Raw genomic sequence first — 18,613 nt, 5'->3', positions numbered from 1 at the left:
AGAATCCAGATGGAGGAGAGAATTTCCAACTTACAGGTAAGCAGGTGGGTTAGTGTGAGCCTGGGAATCAGGGAAGCCTTCATCAAGAAGTGCTGTGGGTGGGTCTTGAGGAAAATGAGACATCTAGAGATACAGAGATAGGAAAGTGGTATTCTCAGGCAGAACAACAATACAACAAAGGCATGCACACACGACATGTATGGGGTTGGGAGTGCCTGTGTGGGAAATAAAACTCAGTCTTCTGCTTCGAATAGGACTATAGGAAAGGGGAATAAGGCTGGAAGGTAGGTTGAGCCCTGGAAGTGAGGAGCCTGAAATGCTCTATGAAGGAATTTGGCTTTTATTCCTGGGGCAATGGAATCCCAGCAGCCTTTCTGTCAGGGGGAATGTGTAGAGAGGTTAATCCCCTAAAACAGAGAGCACAGGCCATACAGAGGAAGGAGAATGCTGTTTTATGGGAAGAAGTGGCAGCCAAAAGGCTTTTTCTTTTGCTTGAATTGAAACAAGTCACCCCAGGAAGATCTTTACGAGATCCTTTCTCCCATTTGCTTTTGCTCCCTAGTCTTTAAAAATCAAGTTCAGGCTCAGTTAAATATTCAGTCAACTGGCTGGTTAGTTTAATCTACTAGTGCCAAAATTTAAGGGGCATCATTGAAAAATTAGTAAATTCCATGAGAAACCTAGACAGAAAAGGATTTCATAATGCCACAGCCCAAACTCCCACGCACCACCCAGCTCTACTGATGTGGTGTGGAGGGAAGGTGCAGGGGTCAGCTTCTCTTCTCTTGGAGTAAGATGCTTTTCTTTGTCTGTTGTTCTCTCCTTTTAGCTACTGTTCAGCTACTGGTCTAATATTTTTGGTAGCCACTTATCTCAAGGAATCAAGAGACTCAACCCTCTATTCTGAGGTTGTTCGTTTTGTTTTTCCTAATAGAAATTTGGAATGTGTAACTTAAAAAAAAATTTAATGTTTATTTACTTTTGAAAGACAGAGAGAGAGACAGAGTGCAGGTGAGGGAGGGGCAGAGAGAGGGGGAGACACAGAATCTGAAGCAGGCTCCAGGCTCTGAGCTGTCAGCACAGAGCTCGACATGGAACTTCAATCCATGGACTGCGAGATCGTGACCTGAGCCAAAGCTGGACACTTAACCAACAGAGTCACCCAGGCGCTCAAGGAATGTGTAACTTTTATATAGCCATGAGGCTCGGATTCCAAGCTGCAGGGCTCTTCCAGATACTTCTACGAAAGTCCAAACCTCTTCCAGTTGCTACCAGTGCTAGCAGAATTCCGAAAGGAGGGAAATGGTAAAGAGAGTAGAGAGGTTGCAATGTGCTGAGTCCTAGGATATTGTCAGACAGACACTCGTGAGTGAAGCATTATTGCAGACTCACAGATTGCCACAGAAATGTCTGTGCTCACAGAATAGTTTATCGACTTCAGAAAAACTGATTGGCTTTCTGATCCCCAGACTTCTGGAGGGAAGCATTGTATCGGTAAGATATCTATATGGATTTGGGACCATATAAGACACTAAGTGAATTGTTTTTCCCTTATCTCATTTAGGGCATCATGCAGAGAAGAACATGGAATCTGCAGATGATCCTGATGTAAGCCCCCATGAGCTGTGTAATCTAAGACCAGCCCCTTAATCTTTTTGAGCCTCAGATTCCTCATCTGTAAGATGAGCAGGATAATGTTCATGCCACAGTATTAAGATCAAATGATACAGTCTCTTGTCCTGCTATTTTAAAAACTGTAGCAACTTGTCTAGGTGGTAGTTTGTTATGATTGCTATAATTTCTTGGGAAGGTATCTATTTTAATTTATCTGGTTAGAAAGGGTGATAATGGGGTTTAGGAGTCTACTGGCTATCTGTCTATACCTTGGACTTTGGTCTTTAGATCTGTGGAAAAGGATGTAATTCATTCTTCAAAAATCGTCTGATTCCCTGGTGACGCACTGTGGGACACATGGTGATGAGTAAACACAGTGTCCGTACTTCTGGGGCTTACAGTGGAGTGGATAAATGGATGGATAGATGGATGGATGGAGGGATAGATAGATAGATAAACAAATAGACGGACAGATAGATGTGGAGATCGACAGAATTAGATTGTCGATGTGGGTGTGGAAGCAGATGTAGGTGTAGCTGTAGATATAGATGCAGATGTAGATACTGGATGCCCTCTCCTATGTTAATTTTGCTGATGAGTGGCCTTTGCAAATAAAGCTTTGCTCTCCACTGCTTTGATGACAATGGACATGGCTGTGAGATTGGAAAATGAAAGGTTCACCCAGAAGAACAGGTTAATCAACATCCGTGCTTTACTAAACACGCTACATAATTTCCTTCATAGACATTTGGCATAAGAGTTCTTCAAACGTTATTGAAAGCAGATAAAAAGTAGTTCCCTAACTATGCATACAGGAATCTGTCCCACTTTTGTCCTGGTTAGTGAGTGCAGTATCATAGAATCTTGGATATAAAAAGGAAAATCATTTATAAGACTAGAGAATAAAACCTAATATTTTTACCTTATGAGTTTTTGCTAGGGTACTTTAAAAACATAACAACAAGGTGGTCTCCCGTCTGCTCTTTCCCTCACCTTTGAAGAGACCAGCCACCACAGTCATGGAAGGGGTTTTGCCCTCACTAGTTCAGAGGCCCCCCAGGCAGACTCCAAACTGTTAACAAAAGACACACAGTCTCATTTGCACAGACTGGATTTGTCACAAATTTACCAAGTCTAGAATTCCAGATAAAGTATTTCAGCCTTCACCTGCAGGTCATGAAAACTATGCTGGGGATCCACAGCACCCTCACAAACTACATACTGTTACCAGAATAAAGAGTACAAAAAGTCGTCCGTATTGAGAAAAAGATACAATAAAGATGCTTGGATTAGAAAAAGCACATATTCCTCAGGTTCACAAGAATATCCCTTCAGTGAATGCAAAACTGAAAGTGGTTCAACATTTGATAAGAATCAAGCCCCTGAAGTTGCCACAGGGACTTCCAGCAGAGGAGGACATGTCTAACACGGCCTCAAGAGCACTGGGGACTAGTGGTGCGGTGGCATCCAAATACCATGTAGATCAGGGAGCAGTTAAGTCCCAATGCCAGAGTAGTTTCATATTTAAAAATGTAAATCGTTTTTTTAATTTCAAAAAAATTAATATTTATTTATTTTTGATAGAGAAAACACAAGCGGGGGAGGAGAAGAGAGGGAGGGAGACACAGAAGCCGAAGCAGGCTCCAGGCTCTGAGCTGTCAGCACAGAGCCCAACGTGGGGCTCAAACCCAGGAGCCGTGAGATCATGACCTGAGCTGAAGTCGGACGCCCAACTGACTGAGCCACCCAGGCGCCCCTACATATGTAAATCATTTTTTCAAAAAAATGTTTTATTTGTTTCTAGGAGAGAGAGAAAGAGACAGTGTGAGCAGTGGAGGGTCAGAGAGAGGGAGTCACAGACTGAAACAGGCTACAGGCTCTGAGCTGGCAGTCAGCACAGAGCCCGACGCGGGGCTCGAACCCACAAACTGCAAGATCATGACCCAAGCGAAAGTCGGACGCTTAACCGACTAAGCCACCCAGGCGCCCCTATGTAAATCATTTTTATTTAAAGATAAAAAAATGTTCACATTAAATTATATTTTAAATACTAGTCATTTTCACTGGCTAAAAAAAAATAACAACAATAACAAAAAAGATTAATTCTTACTTTTTAGGTAGTGGTGTCATTTGCCACTACATATCTCAAAGCACACTTTGGAAACACAGACCTGGCTTTATAGACCCTTAAAAATGATCCATTTCTTTAACAGACTGTATTTACATTAAAAGAAACAAATTCCAATAAAATAAAGACTGGTTGAGACACTAAGGATAAAATAATGTGGATTTGTTAAAACATCTTAAGGTATTTTTATGGCGAAAGGAAGGAAGGAAGGCAGGAGGGAAGGAAGAATTGAGAGTGAAAGAAAAGAAAGAAAGAAAAGAAAGAAAAAAAGACAAAGTCAGATGAGATAAGATTTAGATTTCTGCCCTTCAGCAAGACCCAGCACTCTGATTAACTCCACCTCGAGAAGAGAAGGCTTATGAGGATTCTGAGTTACCCCAATGAGATACTGTGTACAAGATGGGACTTTAGGATCTGGAGATAAAGTTTCAGTGAATTGGCTCCCACTTGTGCTAACTAGCTTGCCAAATGGTGAAGAAAAAAAATCCACAACATTTAACTTTGGCTTGGGGATCTTTGGGATGTTTTCTCTGAATGAAATAATATCTCATCTGGGCATTCTGGACAGTACAAAATAAAATCAACCATTTAAGGAAGAAAGTGGGGGGATATCATGAAGAGAAATATATGATAAAAGTGGGAGTAAGGTGAGTGAGTGGAAAAAGAAAATGTGAATATGAGTGGCCGCAAAAAACAGCCACTTGTAAGCACTACAGTGTATCTCTCCCCTTCCCACCCCAACCCCACAGACAGATCAGGGATTGTCTTCTTGGTGAAGAGCACTGAAATAATCACACAAAATGCTATCACTGAGGGGAAATTTAGAGATCATCTGGTCAAAGGTGTGTAAGCTCTTTTTTTTTTTTTTTAAGCAATGGACACTTTTCTTCAAATAAAATCTTATATGGAAGCCCCACATGTACATGAAATTGATCAAAACAGAGCTTCTCTAGTTGAAGCAGGGGCTGAGAGCCCCCACTCAGATTATCCTCACCTCTGCAGAAAGCAGGACACCAGGACATAGCTTGAAAACCACACATCTCCTCATTTTATTCCTGTGATAGCATGACAGTTAAAACCCAGGGGGGTGACATGATGTGCCTAGGATCATACAGTAAGCCTGCAGCTAAACTAAGACCCCTGCCCCATCGTCCCAGTTCTTCATTGTGATTTCTTCCCACTGCATCAGTCTGTGTCAGTCTGATCATGATTATGGGCTTTACTTCAATTTTATTGTGGAAATATTTCCTATGTCCCAGATAAATTTTAAGCAAGCATTTGAGTATCTGAGTCATACATTTTTTTTTTTTTACCTGTATCCTTCCTTTGAAGGCTCACTCAGGGTTCTCTCCTCAGGCTCTTTTTGGATATGCAAAATTACCAGTGGCCGTTTTTAACAAACTTGCTGACATGCATGCCTTCTAAATTGTGACAGCATAGGAGTGGGAACCAATCTTTTGACAAGGGGCATATTCCATTCTTTTTTCCCCCAGTAAGAGGTACTAAAAAACCCAGATATAATCTCTGAACCTCAGTCTTAGCCTATTAAACCTGAAAGAAGGAAAGCAGTAACATGAACCACTTCAACTTTCATTCTTTTCCATGTTCCAAGACTGTCTTCCAGTTGAGTTGTGAACTAGTACTAAAATAACCGGCAAGCAGTTGAGCAGCTGCAGATATTGGTATTAAAGACCCAGGATCTTCAATAATCTAAAGTTGTTTTGAAGAAATATTTCTTGGTCATCTGTTCTACACTCTTATTTTCTCTAAGCAACTCAAGAAAGATTAGAGAGGGTAGGGGTGATACGATTATCACGTGCTACGTGATGCCTCACCCCCATTTTCAACCATCTGAGTGACAGGAGTGAAGCATCCACTCCGTGCAATGAGAGAGGGTCCCAATGTGAGTGAAACATGGGGTTGCAATGCCCAATTCCAGGCCATGACTTTGTCAGGATATCCATCTTGTCTTTTATGTGACCTGAACGTTGGGACCAGGATAAAGCATGACGAAAGGCATGTAACAATGAGGGTTCTTCAGAGAAACAAAATCAATAGGAGATATTTATTTACAGTCAAACCTTGGATTGTGAGTAGCTTGTTCTGCAAGTGTTCCACAGGATGAGCAAAAACTGCTAATAAACTTTAACTTGATAAATAAGCGATGTCTTGCAACATGAGTAGTACGTGACACCAAATGTCACATGATCACAACTGAGCCAATGATTCTTGAAATTCGCTTTGATATACAGTGCTTTCTTTGGATTACAAGGGTGTTTCCAGAACAAACTATGCTCGCAGACCAAGGTTTTACTTATTTATTTTAAGGAATTGGTTCACGTGATTATAGAGGCTGAGAATTCCTATGATCTTCAGTCCAAAGGCCTGAGAACAGGGAGAGCTGATGGTATAAGTCCTGGCTTGAGTCTGAGTCCACAGTCAGGAGATGACCAGTGTCCCAGCTTGAAGACCATCAAGTGGAGAAGGTGAATTCTCTTACGCAGCCTTTTTGTCCTATTGGTGCCTTCAGTGGACCTCCACCCACATGAAGGCCAACAATCTGCTTTACTCAGTCTACTGATTCACATGTTCATCTCATCCAGAAACACTCTTGCAGGTACACTCCAGAATAATGTTTAACCAGGCATCGAGGTACCCCCTGGCCAAGACAGGTTAACACATACAACTAAACATCACAAGGCCTGAGGAAGGAAGAAGGTCCTCAGCCCGTGTGCCCCTGAAAGCTTGTCACTACAGACATAGACTGGGGTCTGTGCCAGCAGGTGTCCAGAGCCCATTCTGGAACCCAACATATCTATGGAGGAGGCCACTCTGACAAACCCTAGACTTGACTTTAGCATCCTTTTGAATGAAGCCATTGTCCCATTGGGAAGAAATACAGAAAGGATTAAAAAAAAAAGTGTCCGGAGCATTTTTAGGATCTTTGGTTAATAAATGGGGGCGGTGGGGATGTGGAGAGGCAAACTTGGAAACATCTAGGTCTCATGATGACTTGAGAGAAGAAACAGCAGGCTGTTGACAGCTTGTTGACTTGGCTTCAGTGGCATAATAAGATGATACCAGTTTCAGGCGTTCATCTGCCAATAAGGTCCCAGGGCGTGGAGAAGACCCAAAGGCTGGGTTTTCTTTAGAAAAAGTTGGTTATTTGATGTTAATGGAGATTCTAACCATGCTCCTAAGGAGCCACCTCTGAATAAAAGAGCCCAAAGGGGTCTATCTCCCTGCAAGATGTGGCCAGCAGTAGAAGGCAGGGGAACTTCAATGATCATTCTTTTAAAGGATTTTTGCCATCCTGGTTTGTCTGAATTGGCCTCTTAGGCACAGGATATGGCAAAGATCCACAATTCACTCATTTTCCTAATTTGCTTCAAGCAATCATAATTTTCCATTGACCTAGAATTTCTCTAGCTTGGGACAGACCTCAGCCCCACAGAGAACCAGCAGTGAGCCTGAACGGCCACAGAACTGAAAAATAGGTGATGCTTGCACAACATGAATTTGAACTGTGCAGGTCTGCTTACACATGGGTTTTTATTTTTATTTTTTTATAAACACCATAGAGTAATGTGAATGTATTTTCTCTTCCTTACAATTTTCTTGATAACATCTTTTTTCCCACTGACTTTATTTAAGAATACAGTATATACACATATAATGTAAGACATCTGAGTTAATCAGCTGATTATGTTGTCATAAGGCTTCTGGTCCACAGCAGGCTATTAGTTAAGTTTGGGGGGGAGGGTATTAAAAGTTATGTGCAGACTTTTGAGTGCATGGGGGTGGCATCTCTAAGCCCCGCATTGTTCAGGGGTCCACTGTACTATCCCTTTAATGCTGCATTACTATGTATATTTAGGCAAAGATTCTCTCTACTTGGTAAACATCAGGTTTTTGGCATAACTCATCCCTAAGCCACTTGTCAAGAGCCTGTGGCAGGCAAATTAATCTCAAAACAGCTTAAATTGACAGTATAATACAGAATCCATAAAATCAGTGAACAAGTCTTTCTACTGGGGAAAGACAGCTAGGTCTTCGGTTTTGAACCTGGATGTAAGTGAAAAATCAGAATGTTAATTGTCTGAAAGGACTACCCTGCCGCCCTCTCCCCTTTTCCTCAACCCTCCAGCATACTTATAAAGGAAATGGCATGTTTCTGCAGGGTTGGGTGATTTGGGGGAAGAAATCTGAATTATAAACTGTTATGGGCTCTTGGAAGAAGGAAGGTGCTGTCAGAATAAAAGACGCGGTTCTTCACTCTCTCTGTGGCACCTGTATATAAGTCCTCAGTTTGTGACCTGTTTTCTAGTTGGCTGACTGCTCTCCCCCCAAGAACCTCCCCCCTCTTATTAAACAAGAGACTTGCATGGTCTGGGAAGTACTTGCCATGCAGCCGTGCCCTGTCATCCTGGCCGTGCTGTGATGTGCCAAAAAGACTCCCGGTTGGAGCCAGAGAGTAGCTCTGGCCACTGTGGGCTGCATGCGACGGGCTCTGGACAAGGGTCGCCCTGGCTGCTGGTGTGGGTGCAGGGAAGCAAGCGAGGCTGCTGGGAGAGGAGTGTGCTGCTGTTTTCACCACAAATGCGTCACCATCTTCTCTCCCCTCCCCGCCCCTGAGATGCTGGCCCTCCACTTTCTGTCAGCTACGTCTCTCTTCTTCCATATGTAACCAACTTGTCTCTATGTCATCACTTCATTCAACAAACATTTATAAAGCCCCTACCACCGCTCGTCAGCACCCCTCAGTCTACCCTTCATCCTCGCTGCCCTCACTGCTCTGCTCGGCACAAGGGTGCCTGGCTCCTGTTCCCAGGGCTCTCTCCGTGGCAGTTTCTGAAAACTTGCTCATCCTTTGCCTTCCTTAATACCCCTCTCTCTTGGTTTTGCTCCTTTCTCCGATGCCTCTTTCTGAGTCTCTTTCTTGTTCCTTGTTCTTTTTCAGCATTCAGTGTGGACATGTCCCAGAGCGACATTGCTAACCCCCTTCTCTTTTACTTCTGCACACCGCCCTGACCACCGCACGTCTTCCCAGGGCGTCTGCCATCATCTACAAGGCAGAGAACCTGGAGGGGCACGTTGCTAGCCCGAATGTCTCTCCTGAATGGCAGCCACGTTTCGTCACCTGCTTGCACAACACAACCATCTGTTCTAGTGACTACAGCTGCATCACAAGTCATCTCAGAACTCGAAGCACAAAACAATTGGTTGGGTCAGGAACTCGGGGCCCAGTAAAGCAATTTACTGCTATAGGATGTCTGGAACTTCCCCTGGGAGGACTTAAAGGCTGGAGTGATGTAAGAGCTGAAGAACGGAATAACCTGGAGGTTTCTCCACTCATATGTGTAGTGGTTGATGTCTGTGACTGTCACATGCCTGTTGGTTGGGATCTCAGCTGGGACTATCAGTCAGAATACCTACACATGGCTTCTCCATGGGCCCAGACTTCCTTACAGCATGGCAACCTCACGGCCACTGGACTTCCTATAAAGCAGCTCATGGCTCCAAGGGTGGATGTCCTAGCGAACAATGAAGAGGCTGCACCATCTTTTGTGACCTCACCACAGAAAGCACTTAGTGCACTTCCATCATTTGATACCAGTTACAAGGTGTCACAAGCCCACCAAAATCAGGGGGGAGGGGATTAGACCCCATTTGGCGAAGGAGGGCTGGGGAAAAGCAGTAGAAGAGCGTGTAGGACAGGACATGTGACTTCACTCCTCTGTACTCCCAGCCTCATAACAGCGCTCCATCTGTATGGATGCATCATAGCACCGCATACCCTCTCTCGCCTCCACACTTCTACACCTTCTATTGCCCTGACTAGAGCATCTTCTCCTGACTTCTGGCTCCCATCAGTATCTGACTTGTTCCTCTCACTTCCATTTGTCCTTCAAGCTTCTTCTCAGATGCTCCTTCCTTCAGATCCAAGTTTGTCCTTGTAAGAAATGCAGTGTCCTCCACCTCATCTTGTTTTCTTCCCCTTGGTCCTGTACTCACTCAGCAACTGGATGCGGACAGACTTCCCATGCTTGAGCTCTGAGTCACTTAACCTGAGCTCAAAATCTGGTTCTACCAGACTTGCTGATTGTATGAACCTCAGCGATTTGCCTCACTCCATTAAACTTTAGTTCTCACCTCTATAAAATGAGAATACGATTATATTTCCTTCTAGAGCTGAGGATTAAATGGGATGGTGTAAAGATATCGGCCCATAGTTGCCAGCTATTAACACAATCCTCAGAACAGCTATATGGGTCAAAGATTAATTTGAAGAACTGGTGTTTACAGTGCAAACATTTCCCCTCTAGTGCTGAGAAGCTCGATTGCTTAAAAAAGTAAACTTCATAAGCTATATTTAATGTACAGGCATCTATTGTCTCTATTTCTATACTTTCTTGTTTTAATGGTTATATTTAATGTACATTCAGTATTTAGACAGCCGTTCTTAGGAACAAGCATTTATATAGTATGTCGTATATTTGGCACAGCTAACTATTTCTCAACAAACATGCTTATACTCCTACTGATGTTAGAGGGAGTCCTCTGCTTTTAAAAACACACTTGCCCTAGTTGTTTCTCCTAGGAAGGGTACCTCTCTTTCTGCTTGCACCATTGATCACAGGAAGGCAGCCAATTCAGCATAATTACTACCTACGTATGACTTTTCTTTCTCTCCTTGGCTCCATTCACCACTGTGCTTGGTGCTTACCATGCATGGTTTTGGTCTGCTCTGGAGATTAAACACAGCACTCCCTAAGACTGCCCTTGGGTAGAAAACAGGCCCTGTTAAAATATTTGCAATAAAAAGGCATGTTCTTCTGGTGTTTTTGAGGTGGTATTTTGGTTTTGTGATGTTTTTTGTTTATTTCTGTTTTTGTTTTGCTTCTTTTCCTTGAGTTTTTCTAACTTGCCAGGCAGTTACAGTTAGCACAATTTGTGTGGACAGGCTATTTGTTGTATGCATTACCATGCCAGGGAAGAGAAGCTTTCAGTGCTGTTTAAACGCCACATGTAAAATGACCCATGTTTAAGCAGAGTACAGAGAATACACAGGAGCAATGGAGGAGGCTTTATAGGGACATAGATATCGGTTAAGCATATGGATAGAGCCATTCACGGAACGGAATGAGTCACTTGCCTTAGAGACAATGAGCTTTCTATATCAGCTTACTGAAGGGCTGGTTCACCAGCAAATTGAAAAGAAAAATTAAAAATCAGTGAAAAGTTGGATTAAGATACCTTATTTTTCCAAGATTTCATAACAAAATGCCATGAAGACTCACCACAGTTGCTGGACAGCACTCTAGGCTGCGCTGCCTAGATCTAGAAAATAGATCTAGAAAATGGAAAATAGAAAATAGAAAATAGATCTAGAAAAGCCATGTCCGTCAATGAAGAATTTAGTCCTCCAGTTAGTGTGACGGTGAATACTTTGTGATCGGGCCACACGCGCGCACACACACACACACACACACAAAGGGAGTCCAGAAAAATGACTTCTTCTGCAGCTGCTTGAATCTTCACCAGTACATGGAGACTACACATTAGAATTCTCTGAACCCATTCTTTCAAATTCAGAATCATGTTTGGTTCCATTTCCAAAAGTGTATATTTGGTCCCCAGTCATATCCTTTCACTATTCAAACTGGACATGTGTTGACGGGTTAACAGAAGGGGCAAGGCAGGCCGATAAGAATGAGTACACAGGAAGTCAGAAAAACTGATGGAACAGGTACAGATGCACCACGACCTCGTATCTTTAAAATCTTCAAGACATTCTTGCAGGGAATAGTGCTGGGTGATCTGGGCCAGGACTCTGTTACAGAGTCATTTGTGGTGCAAGAAGTGGGCTTCATAGAGCTTAAAGCCACAATCCACCACTGTGCCCAGAGATTGGCCTAAGAATTTAAACAGTGTTTAAAGTGGGAATATGGGGGCGCCTGGGTGGCTCAGTCAGTTAAGTGTCTGATTTCGGCTCAGGTCATGATCTCACAGCTCATGGGTTCGAGCCCCGTGTCGGGCTCTGTGCTGACAGCTAGCTCAGAGACTGGAGCCTGCTTCAGATTCTGTATCTACCTTTCTCTCTGATCCTCCCCTACTCACATTCTCTCTCTCTCATAAATAAATAAATAAATAAAACATTAAAAAATTAAAAAAAATAATAAAGTGGGAGTATGGTTTCAGGATTTCAAAGCCAAAGAGGAAATAGCAAAATATTTAATTCAATCATTCTACTTTATAGTTTTCGGTTTAAATGTCACTTTCTCAAATAAATTTCTTCTAGGTTTCTGGACTGGATCAGGTTTCTAGTTACATGCTCTAAGACACACAGCTTTTACAATGGTACTTAATAAAATTATAATTAAAAAGTAGATCATGTAATAAATTGTGCAGTGTCTTTCTCCAACAATCTTTATGTTCCAAGAGGGAAATGATTATGTCTCTTCGCTATGTATTCCTGTATCTTCATCAGAGTGTCTGACATTTTGTAGGTTTTGGATAATACTGGTTTAATTAGTTAGATCAAAGTTAAGCTCAGATAAATTAACAGAGAAAAATTAAGTGAATGTCACAGCCTCAACACACACCTCATTCCCAGCTCCCAGCTGTAGTTTGGGTACAGAGAGATAAAAGGAAAGAGAGTCAATCGGGGCATCTGGGTGGCTCAGGAAGTTGAGCATCCAGCTTCGGCTCAGGTCATGATTTCACAGTTCACTAGTTTGAGTCCTGAGTCCTAGAGCTTGCTTTGGATTCTATGTCTCCATCTCTCTCTGCCCCTCCCCCACTCGTACTCTGTGTCTGTCTCTTAAAAACGAATAAACATTAAAAATTTTTTTTAAAGGAAAGAGAATCGAGGAAGGTTTTTTGCAAGAATCTATGAAATACCTAAGTATGTACATTTCACTTCATCCCTGGATATTTGCCATATTTTCTACCCCACTCATTCAATAAATATTTCTCCAGTGCCTACCAGAGTCAGACACTAAGTTAAATGCTGGAGATACAAACTGAGCAAAATGCAGAAATGTTTCATTTCATTTTGTTTCCCCATATCCAGTCTGCAGTAGCAGTTTGTAATTTACAAAAATCTCTTCACCAAGTTAAAGTTTTCAAGCTTCCATATCTGGAAGTTCATAGAAAACATGTTCAGGAAGCACACAATAAATGGATCCTCTGACATGATACCAATAGCCAACGTAATCATCATTAGCAGAGCTCAGGCTAGATATCCTCTATTACAGGTCAGCTACCCCAGAAGCAGAGTCTGAGACAAGAACATGAGGGCCAAGGGTGCAGAAAATAGGACAGAAAGGTGTGTTATCAAGCAAGATTCTTCTGTGGGCAACTGGGCTCAATCCTGCCAGGGAATTCTGGAAAACCAGAGACAACACATCCGAGTTCTCCCCTGTGAAGGGCAAGAAAATGTGAATATTTATCTTGAGACTCCCATCCGGTCACTGGCAGAGGCTGCTTCCTGGCGAATGTCTCCTTGGCCTGCCTTCATGGAGGGAAGCCCATGATGCTCTTGGAATGCCTAGGGCAGTGCAAGCCAAGGGGCTCTAGACAAAGTGATGATGGTGTGGACTGTATTTTCACTTCTTTTATTTTAAATTTTTTAATGTTTTTATTTATTTATGAGAGAGAGAAAGAGAGAGAGAGAGAGAGAGAGAGAGAGCAGGGGAGAGTCAGAGAGAAAGGGATACAGAATCTGAAGCAGGCTCCAGGCTCTGAGCTGTCAGCACAGAGCCCAACGCGGGGCTTGAACCCATGACCCGTGAGATCATGACCTGAGCCGAAGTCGGATGCTCAACTGACTGAACCACCCAGGCGCCCCTATGTTTTCACTTCTGGTCAAAGAAAGTCTCAACATATGAAAATTGAGCTTGGGCTTCCCTCTTCCCTTTCTGTTTCCGTTCTTCTCTCATCATCTCTGCAGTCCTGGAAAGCTGGCTGGTGCCTGGTATGAGAATAAAGACAAGCTTCTGTCTAGTCCAGGGAGCTGTGCTCAGTGGGTGACAGACTGGGCACAGGAAGGTGTGCGGACAATATGGCCACAGCCCAATATCTTCATACCCACTCTTCGAATGCAGCACACAGATTAAGAATGCCTTGAAAACGGAGATTCCAGTCACACCACTCCAGGAATAAATCCTTCCCTTGTGCCACGAGGCCCTCTAGGATTTGGCTCCAGCCAACCGCTCCGACTTCATCTCCTGTCGCTTGTCCTCACTCACTCTGCTCCAGCCTCACAGGCCTTCTTTCTCCTGCCTGAGCCTGCCAAACCTGCACTTGTGGTTCCTCTGTCTAGAGCGCTGCCTCCAGGTCTTCACATGGCCAGGTACTTCCTCTCATTTACATCATGGCTCAAGTGTCACTTCTCCAAATAAGATGTTCTTAACTGTCTCCAAGTCATTACCTATCCATCAACCCTGTTGTTGTTCTCTGTAGGACTTAACACTTCCAAAATTTTTCTTATAGTTTATTTCTCACACACACATAGGCCCAAAGTAGACTGTAAGCTCCATGAAAGCAGGGACTTTGGTGTCTTGTCCCCTAAATCTTCAGTGCCTAGAGTAGCATCTGTTCACCCATGAATATTTGATGAATGTGACTGTGGCCTAGGTCACTGTCCCCACTGGAGCACACAGGGAGGTAAAAAGCAATGCGAGTCTAAGAATAACCATACAAAAATCCATCTGTCTGGCTTTTATCACCTTCAATATTCTCCTTTGAAATCAGTTTGCTATATATTGTTATTTCCTTTGATACAGGATAATTGTGTTATTCAGTAACAAGGATGCCCACTTTCACTACTCCTATTCAACATAGTGCTAGGAGTTCGAGACAGAATCATTAGGCAATAAATAAATATATGGGACACAAGTTGGAAAAGAAGAAATAAAATGATCTCTGCTTGCAAACTACATGATTTCATACACAGAAAACCCAAAAGATTCCACAGAAATACTATTGTAACTAATAAACCAAGCAAAGCTGCAAGACACAAAATCAACACAAAAAAATAAGTTGTATTTCTATACACTAACAATGAACAATCCAAAAAGAAAACAATTCCATTTATAATAGCACACATATATATAAATATCTAGAAATCAATTTAACCCAGTAAACAAAAGACTGATACACTGAAAACTACAAAAAAAAAAAAAATTGCTGAAAGAAGTTAAAGACAAAAAAGTAGAAAGACAATCCAACATACTGTTAAGATGTCAATATTACGCAAAGCAATCTACAGATTTAATGCAATCTCTGTCAAAATCACAATAGTATTTTTGCAGAAATAGAAAAAATCCATTGAAAAATTTATGTGGAATCTCAAGGGACTCTGAAGACACAGAAGCAATCTTGAAAAAGAAGAGCGAAGTTGGAGGCCTCACATTTCCTGATTTCAAAACTTATTACATAAAACAGTATAGTACTGGCCTAAGATAGATACATAGACCAATGGATAGAACAGACAGTCCAAACATAAACCCTTGTATATATGGTCAAATGACTTTCCATGAAGGTGCCAAGACCATTCAATGGAGAGAGGGCAGTCTCCTCAACAAATGGTTTTAGAAAAACTGGAGATTCACCTGCAAAAGAGTAAATGTAGAGCCTTACCTTACACCATATATAAAAATTAACTCAAAATTGTTGAAAGACATAAACCTAAGAGCCAAAACTATAAAGCTCCTAGACGGAAACAGAAGAAAATCTTCATGACATTGGATTTGGCAATGATTTCCTAGATAGGACTCCAAAAGCACAGGCAATGAAAGAAAAAAGTTAATAAAATGGATCACATGGGGCGCCTGGGTGGCTTAGTCAGTTAAGCGTCCGACTTTCGCTTGGGTCATGATCTCGCGGTTCGTGGGTTCAAGCCCCGCATCGGGCTCTGTGCTGACTGCCAGCTCAGAGCCTGGAGCCTGCTTCAGTCTGTGACTCCCTCTCTCTCTGACCCTCCCCTGCTCATGCTGTCTCTCTCTCTCTCTCTCCTAAAAATAAATAAAACATTTAAAAAAAAAATAAATAAAATAAAATAAAATAAAATGGATCACACAAAAAATTAGAACTTCTGTGCATCAAAGGACACAATCAGCAGGATGAAAGGGCAACCCACAGAGTGATAGAAATATTTGCAAATCATATATCTGATAAAGGATTAATATCCAGGAGCGCCTGGGTGGCTCAACTGGTTAAGCGTCTGGCTTCAGCTCAGGTCATGATCTCACGGTTCGTGGGTTTAAGCCCTGCATCAGGCTGTATGCTGACAGCTCAGAGCCTGGAGCCTGCTTTGGATTCTGTGTCTCCCTCTCTCTCTGACCCTCCCCTGCTCTTGCTGTCTCTCTCTCTCTCTCAGAAATTAAATTAAAAAAGGATTAATATCTAGAGTACATAAAGAATTGTTACAAATCAACATCAACAAAAATAAATAATGAGATTTTAAAATAAGCAGAAGACTTTAGTTGATATACAGATGGCAAACAAGCATATGAGAAGATGTTTAACACCACTAATCATTAGTGAAATACAATAGAACTACAGTGAGATATTTCATGTTCATTAAGATGACTACTTGCAAAAAAAAAAAAAAAACAAAACAGAAAATAAGTATTGGTGAGGATGTGGAGAAATCAGAACCCTTGTGCACTGATGGTGGGGCCATAAGTGGTACAGCCACTATGGAAAACAGTGTATTAGTTACTAAAAAAAAATAAACTAAAATAGAGTTAATTATGACCCAGCAATTTCTCTCTTTGAGTATATACCCAAAGGAATTGAAGGCAGGGTCTTGAACACATAGTCAAACACCCATATTCATAGAAGCCATTATTCACAATAGTCAAGCGGTGGAAGTAACCCAAGTGTCCATCAACAGAGGAATGGATAAACAAAATGTGGAATATACAGACAATGGAATATTATTCAGTTTTAGGAAGGGAATTCTCTAACATGCTATAACATACATGAATCTTAAAGACATTAAGCGAAGTCAAAAAAGCTAATCACAAAAAGACAAATACTGTATGGTTCCACTTATATAATGTACCTAGAGTAGTCACAGTCATGGAGACAGAAAGTAGAATGGCACTTGCCAAGGATTGGAGGGAAGGAGAAATGAGGAGTTGTTATTTAACGGGAATGGAGTTTCAGTTCTGCAGTATGAAAACATTCTGGGGATCGGTTACATAATATTGTGAATATAATTAGCACTACTGAATTGTACACTTGAAATGGTTAATCTTATATGTATTTTACTCCAACTACAATTTTTAATTGAAAAAAATTTACCAGCTTCTTAATTCATGAGGGAGAAAGAAAGTCTACGTCGCAAATTATTTAGAAATTCTATTAACTCAAGCTTATAGAAGATATGAAGTCATTCTTTAACATGTCATGGCCTCAGGGCATCTGGTGGCTCAGTCAGGTGAGCATCTGACTCTTGATTTCAGCTCTGGTTGTGATTCCAGAGTCCTGGGATCGCCCCCACCCCACCCTCAAGGCTCTGCACTAAGCATAGAGCCTGCCTGGGATTCTCTCTGTCTCTGTCTTTCTCTTTGTCTCTCTCTCTCTCCACCCCCCTGCCCCTCTCCCACACTCATACTCTCTCACTCTCTCGCTCCCTCTCTCTAAAATAAAAAAGGAAAAACAAAATAAAAAGAAAAAAAATGTCATGGCCTCTTTCAGCTGAAAAGCACTTCTAGGGAGAAGCTTAATGTATTTTCTACTTCCTCTCTTAGCTCCCCAGCTCTTTAAGCAGCCCCAACTTTTGGACTTTTCTTCAAGCAAACCTCTATATCCCTGATGATTTTGAGAAAGGAGAATACGCAGAGGCGTACAAGACAGAGGTCTCTACACTTCTCGGCAGCAGTTAGTGTGAAACTGAAGAGCAGCATGTGATAGGAGACAAATAAGGGAAGAGACTAGTAACTCTTTTCCGACATATATTTAGTTGAACACAGGTGGTGGCTGGAGCACTCTTCCGAGAGTTGGAGGACTTGTGTTTTAGTCCCAACTCTGCCACCAAAGAGCTTAGACAAGCACTTCATTGTGTTTTTTTTGTAAAATAAGCAAGGAGAGATCATTTAGGACCTGCCCACTCTTCTAAAGCAGAGATTAATCACCTTGCTTGCATATTCTCAAACTTGTAAAAATGTAGCAAAGACCATTCAGTATCCTGAAGTCTTCAAAGAATCGCTAGAGAAACCTGGCAAAATCCCATCCGCCTTGCAATGCCTTCACTGCTATTACAAAATCACTTCATGGGGCGCCTGGGGGGTTCAGTTGGTTAAGCATTCGACTTTGGTTCAGGTCATGACCTTGCAGTTTGTGAGTTCAAGCTCCACATTGGGCTCTGTGCTGACAGCTCTGAGCCTGGAGCCTGCTTCAGATTCTGTGTCTCCTTCTCTCTGCCCCTCCCCTGCATGTGTGCGCATGGTCTTGCTCTCGCTCTCTCTCTCTCCCTCTCTCCCTCAAAGAATAAATAAACATTAAAAAAAAATTTTTTTTTCAAATTCACTTCAAGCTGTGTGGTGGTAAATTGGAACCTGGTATCACAAAATGCAATTACTTACCATCCCCATCGCAAGTCCCTACTGGGCGCAATTGTGTCTGCATGCTGGGGCACGGAGGCTTCTTCCCACTACGGGGTGAACCACTGGTGGGCTCATGTTCTCAGGGAAACCAGTTTTCACTTGGGCAGGTCTATCCCCCTGAAACTGCTCCCAGCATCTGCGAACGTGAACGCTGCGAGCGGGACTGTACTGAGGACCCAACCTCCACGCACCGGTGTGGTCTGAGATGGTCCAAATAGAGCTCCGGGTCTCCCTCCCCCAGCCCCCCCCC

General features: G+C 42.4%; 1 long non-coding RNA gene across 1 annotated transcript; it reads left to right on the top strand.

The window, feature by feature from the left end:
- The first annotated feature begins 1,569 nt into the window (after window positions 1-1,569).
- LOC144238779 (uncharacterized) lies at window positions 1,570-10,582 on the top strand. Its single transcript, XR_013337207.1, has 2 exons — window positions 1,570-1,608; window positions 8,703-10,582. It is a non-coding gene; the product is annotated as an uncharacterized LOC144238779 (long non-coding RNA).
- Window positions 10,583-18,613: the final 8,031 nt, after the last annotated feature.

This window comes from Crocuta crocuta, unplaced genomic scaffold (genome assembly GCF_008692635.1).
Source record: "Crocuta crocuta isolate KB4526 unplaced genomic scaffold, BGI_CrCroc_1.0 scaffold854, whole genome shotgun sequence".
Classification (NCBI taxonomy): Eukaryota; Metazoa; Chordata; class Mammalia; order Carnivora; family Hyaenidae; genus Crocuta; species Crocuta crocuta.
The sequence above is the reverse complement of the archived record's forward strand: the minus strand, read 5'-3'. Positions and strand labels throughout refer to the sequence as shown.